Source organism: Drosophila rhopaloa, unplaced genomic scaffold (genome assembly GCF_018152115.1).
Source record: "Drosophila rhopaloa isolate 14029-0021.01 unplaced genomic scaffold, ASM1815211v1 contig_155, whole genome shotgun sequence".
NCBI lineage: Eukaryota > Metazoa > Arthropoda > Insecta > Diptera > Drosophilidae > Drosophila > Drosophila rhopaloa.
The window spans coordinates 6,096,423-6,104,405 of NW_025335034.1; positions in this window are offsets into that span (position 1 = coordinate 6,096,423).

Sequence of the window (7,983 nt, forward strand, 5' to 3'; positions counted from 1 at the left end):
TCACAGCATACGCATTCCGTGATGAATGAAATGTTTTATGTGCACAGGCAAAGTAAAAGGGTAGCTAGTAAAGGCAACGTATCATAACTCAAAAAATCTTTAAATTTAAATGAAATAGATAAATATTAACATACGATAATAGTTATTTACAAAAAATAGCCGATATGTTAAACATTGTGTTTTAAGCTCAAGGGTCACGTGTTTTGTAGTGGAACGGGAATAAGTTTTTTATACCCTTGCAGAGGGTATTATAATTTTGGTCAAAAGTGTGCAACGCAGTGAAGGAGACATCTCCGACCCTATAAAGTATATATATTCTTGATCAGGATCACCTCCTGAGTTGATATAGCCATGTCCGTCTGTCCGTCTGTCCGTCTGTCTGTTTCTACGCAAACTAGTCTCTCAGTTTTAAAGCTATCGGATTGAAACTTTGCACACACCCTTCTTTCCTTTGCACGCAGTATATAAGTCGGAACGGCCGGGATCGGCCGACTATATCCTATAGCTGCCATATAACTGATTGATCGGAAATGCCATAACTTTCGTGTTTGTAAAGTTAGGAAGTTGGGATTTTCTATGGGTTTTATATTTGGCCAATCAATCCGACCTACCAAATTTCATAAGGATCGGCCGACTATATCCTATAGCTGCCATATAACTGATTGATCGGAAATGCCATAACTTTGGTGTTTGTAAAGTTAGAAAGTTGGGATTTTCTATGGGTTTTATATTTGGCCAATCAATCCGACCTACCAAATTTCATAAGGATCGGCCGACTATATCCTATAGCTGCCATATAACTGATTGATCGGAAATGCCATAACTTTGGTGTTTGTAAAGTTAGAAAGTTGGGATTTTCTATGGGTTTTATATTTGGCCAATCAATCCGACCCACCAAATTTCATAAGGATCGGCCGACTATATCCTATAGCTGCCATATAACTGATTGATCGGAAATGCCATAACTTTGGTGTTTGTTAAGTTAGGAAGTTGGGATTTTCTATGGATTTTATTTTTGGCCAATCAATCCGACCTACCAAATTTCATAAGGATCGGCCGACTATATCCTATAGCTGCCATATAACTGATTGATCGGAAATGCCATAACTTTGGTGTTTGTAAAGTTAGGAAGTTGGGATTTTCTATGGATTTTATTTTTGGCCAATCAATCCGACCTATCAAATTTCATAAGGATCGGCCGACTATATCCTATAGCTGCCATATAACTGAACGATTGGAAATGCCATAACTTTGTTGTTGTTAAAGTTAGGAAGTTCGGATTTTTTATGAGTATTAAGAATGCATCATATGAATAATTTTGGAGAATATAATTTACAGAGTATTCTGCAAGGGTATATCAACTTCGGCTCCGCCCGAAGTTAGCTTTCCTTTCTTGTTTATTTATTATATTGTTTTCGATGCACTGAAAGAGTTGGCCGAGGCTAAGCCGGAAAGACCTTCAAAGAAAACAAAAAGATTGTCGAAAACTAAATGCTTTTTATATATTCGAAATCAATATATGTACATTGTCAAGTATGTTCCGAGCTCTCAGTATATAGTTATTCTTACGCGGCATTTTTCTAGGCGTGGAATGGCTTGGAATCTAGACGGAGATTGGGTCTGGTTGTGGAAACTACTTGAAACTTTCAGCGGCATGGCATGGCCGCCTGGCAGTCTGCTGTTGCAGTCTTGTTCCGATCTGCTCTGCGTCCTAGGCCGAGGTGCATAAATCAACTTTAGTGCAGGCCAAGTGTCTTGCTGAAGGGCGCAGCTCTCGAGTGGTATTTAGGTCTGGAGCACCACCCCCTCCCCCGCAGCATAATTAGCCCGTGGCTACTGTTAGTCTGCTCGTGCACTTGCCCCACTCTCCTTTTCCCGCCCCTCGAGGTGGCCATTCATTTTCCCGACACATACTAAATATGCTGGAGTTGTTTACATGATCGATCAGGGATCTATGCTCGCCTGCATGCTCGGGATGCACCTAATTGCTAACCAAACACCACTGCAGGCGGAGCGGGCGCGCAAATATTGTTTTAAGGCACATCACCGTATTTCACCTGCCTAATGCCTGATCCACGTGCTGTTGGGACTTGGATAGACTGAGTGGGTGTATTTTTGGGGAATGTTCTGTGTTCATTCCCTACTTTTCCCTATAATGAAGTGCGCTGGATATGTTTATAGTTTACGATACTGTGCAGTGCTTACTTGTGGTTTTAAAATTGAAGGTAGGGTTGGGAGTCTGTTCGTTGTGTCACGAAATTCATACAATCAACAAGATGTGTTCTCGTTGAAAACATATTTTGTACACCAATTCAATTTCGTGTTTCAAGCTATACGTATTTTGATAAAAACTTATTTATTATTTTAGTAGTTTGAACCAGTATCGGTTAATTTTTTAACAAATTTTAATAACGAAGCACCTGAGTATTTATTTGAATTAATCTGACTATACTTGGAAACATCTACCAAATGAACTTAAAGCTATTGGAGCGTAAATACAACTTAAAAATAAACGAACTGAATACCAAATTATCATATTCACATTATAGACTAAAGTAAAAAGTCAAATCAAAACGGTACAAGTAAAATTAATTAAATTTTATTCCTTAAATATTTAAGAATGGTTTAATAACTTGGCTTCTATCATTCAGTCATTAATCATTAGACATCACTAGACGGAAGTATCAGTAAAATTATTTTTTTACAATATGGGAAATGTTGACAAATAAGTTAACAGGGCAGAAGAAATTTCTGTTTCCAGTCTTACCAAATAGAATTAAGCCCAGCTCGTTATTTGATAGGCTATATCGCAATCTAACCAATTTCCCACACGCACTGCCCACAAGGACCGATGGGCCCACGTGACTTTTCGTGGTCATCAGGTGAGCGCACACGGCATAATTTAGACAATTTAGACAATTTATTGTGAAAAATGCACTCAATTTATATGACTTGATTATATTTGCCTTCCTTGCTGCCAGTCGCTGTCGAATGGCTGTGTTTGCTTAAGTCGCCGCATGCCGCAAGCCGCATGCCGCACAGATCCATTACATTGGCTGGGACTCGGACATGGCCTAAACAAGACTGCGACAACAACACCAGCGGATTGGATGACGATGATGGAGAGGTGGAGGGGATGGACGGCTCGAGGCGCACCCCACGCCAATTTATTAAAGCCAACACCAGGGAAATGTGGCCGAGTGGCACAGGTTCTCTGGGCCTATTCGATATGAAAAATTGCACGAAGCTGCAAAAGCGCATATGCAAAATGCATAATTCATTTAACATTTTGTAAATCATTTGTTTGAATAGCACGATGACGGTGATGCGCGGCTAGCTCCCATGGTCCTGCCTCCAATCCTCCAGTGCTCCAATGCTCCAATCCCTCGATCGCCGGTCCCCGCAACAACCTGCCGCGACCCAGCTCCTCCTGGCCAACAGTTAAGCTATTCGTCTGCCCTGACAAATCGAGAGTTGAGTCGGCCGGAGTGGACTCGGGTCGAGCCTTGGACTCGGGCGGGGAACCCGGCTCCAGTCCTCAGCTTCAGTCCAATCCTGCTGCAGCAACACAATGGCCATGACGGTGCGCAAATATAATTTCACAACTGTCTGCACATGCTCCAAACGAAACGAGGCACACCGCAAAGGTGAAACTACATCGGGAGAAATGAGAGAGGAACGTTGGCATAAAGAAAGTTTAAAACTAATTTGTGGCTTGTAAGTTTTTGCATTAAACGTACTTAAGTTCCTGGAGTTTTGTTGAGTACATTTGGACCTTATACTTTAGAGAATTGGAATTCTATAAGTAAGTGCTGACTTGGAACTGTTTCTTTGGTTTGTACGATGTTTAAAAATTATTGTAAATTCTAAATTTTTCAATAAATAGAAATAAAAAAGTTGAATTGTTCGACAGCAAATTAATTCGTCTTCTGTCTTGATTAAAAGTATTTGTTAATGCTATAATTTAAAATTATATCACCCTAATGATTTTGTTTTTAAGAGACCTTTAAATATATTAGCTTTTCCTGACAAATCAATTTCTCTCAGTGCAGCAGCGAGACGAAAGCAACAGTGTCCAAAGCATAAAAAGAGCTCAGCCATAAGTCACAACGCCGCAACGACTTTTCAGCTTGGGATAAGCCTTTTTATTATTATTTGTATTTGCCTCATCTTTTTGCCTTTGATTCCTGTGAAATTTGCATGCGTTGGGATTCCGATTCCGATTCCACCCCGATCCCGACCCAATCCCAATCCAAACTGCGATCCCGATCCTCCAACGAGCTAATTTCGTTTTGTGTGCGAATATTGAAAAATTACAAAACTTTTAATGCGAGTGGGGGAAGGGATTTGGCTGGCATGGGTTCCAGCTGGTCCCTTCCATTGAGATTTCTTGGGAACCCAGTTTCTGGCCGGTACTGTCTGTAATTTTAATGATCCTCCACTGACATCGTAACTCAATAAGGCTGCCCAGTCGCGATCGCTCCAGACAGACAGTCTGGGATCTGCTTGGCTTTCCCAGCCAAATAATTTATCATCTTTGGTTGCACTTCGAAAAGTAATTAAGGTTTCTCCCAGCTCGCGTGTGGTCGGTGGCTGGGGAATGCGGCATTGGGTGTGTTGCCAGCGGAATCTATTGTAAGTCGAGTGTGGCGTTAAATTTTGGATTAAAAAACTATTAGCCAAGTGTAAAAATTATCGTTAATGTGGTGTGCGGTGGTGCCAATGCGTCTGCGCCGTGTCCAAGCTGTTCCAATATTTTTATTTATCGTTTGTATTTTTTTTCCGAAATGTTGTTGCTCCACAAATAAAATTACAAGAGGCTTGGCTTCTTGGGCTAAATCACACTAGGTTACAAAAACACGAATTGAGAAGTAGCTATAGCTATTTACAGCTCTTAAAAATCCCGCCTCACAGTACCGTTTCCAGGTTTTTTTTCCGCTCTACTATTATTTTGTGTACGTAGTGCACAATTTACAACTGTAATACATTAAATTCTATTAATTGTCAATATATAGAAAAAGAAATGGTGAAATATAATTTGCCTACATTAAAATTCTAGCTGCACTAAAAAATCAATGGGAGTGCTGAAGCAAATTTTTTTTGTTAACTAGTGCCTACAAGTCTTTTGTGTTTTTGTGGCGCGTCGATCAAAGAAATAAGCTGAATAGAATTTTCAACATTCAGAATTAAATGGATTCCCGGAATTCATCAATAGATTGGAAAAAAATTTTTGGCGATTAATTACATTAAAAACTTTTCTTTTTCACTAACCTCCAAACTATTTAGCGCGACTTTTGCGGGAATAAATGTTGTCGGTAAAGTTACAATTTTTAGCAGTTTATGTTTAATATTTGTGATTGCCCTTAAAACCAGGATAATAACCTTAAAATTATCGGACTCGTACATAAAATTGTATTTACCGAAGAAAAAATAAAAAGGGAAAACATGAAAACTGCCTTCGAGGACCTTTCTGTAAAACTGCAATTAATCAAATAACTGAAAGGATCAAAAAATTAAATATCAAAAATATTTGTTATCAAAATGGCTTTGATTGGTATCGTCTATAAACTATAGGGAGCTTAATGTTTGAGGAAGTGAAACTTCTGCCAGCGAAGTTCGGTTTTATTCAAACAACATATGTTTTTTTAAACTCCTAAAGGTTTTTGAAATATAACGTTTGTGTCTTTATGCAACGTTGAGCACTAATCAAATGTGAAATTTTATATTTGTTAGTTTTGAGTGTATGTTTTATTTTAAGCTATATTAAGCGATATGAGGTCCCTTTCGTGATTTTTTAAGTATTTATTGAAAATTTGATTGTAAACATTTACAACAAAACAAAAAAAAATTTAGATAAGTTCCGCCCAATTTATTACTATTCTGTTAATTGACTTTCGGAAATGCTGAAAGAAACTATATCAAACCCCTTGTGCCAAGTCGAAAAAATATCGTTAACAAAACTATTTTAATTGTTTCCTGTAGACCCGACTTTTACTCTTATTATCGACCGCAACAGTTTGCCAGACAACTATGAAATAATTCAATTAAAAAATGACAACCGCAAAAATTAGTAAACCACAAATTCCGCCAAATACCAAAAAAAAAAAAATAAAGTACCGCAAATGAAAACAAACAAAAAGAGCGCATAATTCAGTATAGGAACCATAACTAGTATAAATTAATTGATGTAATTTAAGTGTCAGGCCATTTTTACTGTTTGTAAAAAAAAACGAAAATTAGACTTTGAATTGGGAATTGTGAGCGGCATGTGTACGTTCGTTGGTTCAATTTAAACGTCCGGGGGCCCTGTCACTCGTTGGGTCTTTACCTGCCTATTTCCCAGTTGGATGCAGAGCCCCTCCCCCTTTGCCAGCCCCCTTTCCGCCCCCTATCCGCCCCTCCCGCGGCCTTTCTACTAGCCCGTCTATGAGGCGCAGTCGACGGCAGTTTCCGTCGTCAATTTATAAACGCGTTCAGCTTAAATTGCAACAAATAGTCGCTTATTGAAACTTAAATTGTACGGACACAGAAAGTGAACGAGCCATTTGTGCAAGAGAGAGAGAGGGGCATACTGAGCCAGAAAGAGACTGGATGACAGAGCCATGGTTTTGGGCCTCGTGTCAACAAGTTTTTCTCTCCCTCTCGCTTTTGGCCATTTTTTTGTGTACTTTTTGGTTGTTGTTTTGTGTCAGTTGTTGACGTTGTTTGGTTGTTGTGTGGTCGTGGCTTGATTTGTTTAAAGGTTTCTGGTTCTGGGCTTCGGTCATGGGAACGAAGCTTGCCAATGTTTTGATGTGTTTTTCGGATAAGGTCTACGAGAAGGGGGAGATCACTAGAATTGTTGTGCGTTGTAGCTATTCCTATAAGCTAATCAAATGGAGCGCGAAAGCAAATTCCATGTTTCGAATAACGCTGAAAAATACCACTAAAGGCTTTGAGTAAAGGGTATATATTATTAATTATTTTAGATGATGTGTTTTTTTTAGTTTTTTAGTTTTTTTTTTTAATTTAGTCTTGAGATTTTCCTTCAATTAAAGTATGTTTCTTTATTAAACTAGATGTATTATTCTATTTTAGTCGTTAAAATTTTATATATAAAATATTTGGATCATGGAAGTAAATATAAGAGCTAGAACAATAGACAATCTTACCCCGACTTGTTTAAAACCCCCAGAAAATGTTAGTTTTACTAGCTTGTACCACCTACAAAACAAAATCATATTGGTCAAATCGTAATCCGGCAAAAAAAATTAATAGACCAAACCAGCATACGTCGATGATTTTATGATCGGAAATCAAAAGAAAAAGTTAAAATCGGAATAAATAAATAATATAGGTTAGTTACAAAAACATTTCCTCAAGAGTTTTACAAATTTTCTCCTGTCTTTAATTGAAACTCCTGGCGTTGGCAATTAACTCTGGCTGCCATTTCTTCAGCTATTTCTCCCAATCAAAAGCTTATATGGGGCCCGCATATTCTGGCCGTAAACCAACCGAAATCAAACCAAGCCAAACTCGTTTTATGGCCAACTTCGGACGGTGGAATCCAGGTAACAAATTTAATTGCACGCCACAACAGTTTTCTGGCTGATTTCATCCTTTAATTTCAATTCCACACAGGTAAATCGGAGAGTTTTTGATGACAAGGAGAGGGTCGGCGGTAGAAAGCCGCAACAGGCAGAGCAAATTTTGTCGACAGCCGGCCGCTGCAATATAATTTCTTTCGATTAATCCAATCGATTTCTATTCAATAAATCAAAATATGAATTCGTTACGGCTCCGACCCCTCGACTAGCCTAGACACCGCCTGAAAATGTGTGTATGTGCCTCCGTGTTCGTTTGAGGCACGTAACAAATTGTTGGGTTAATTAAAAAAACATAAATCGTTTTATTCTTTATCCACACTCTCTGTTGCTAAATAACCGTGGCAGGTCTTTGACGGCCCTTTCATCAACTGAAATCAGCTAAAAGTCCCCGCCAAAC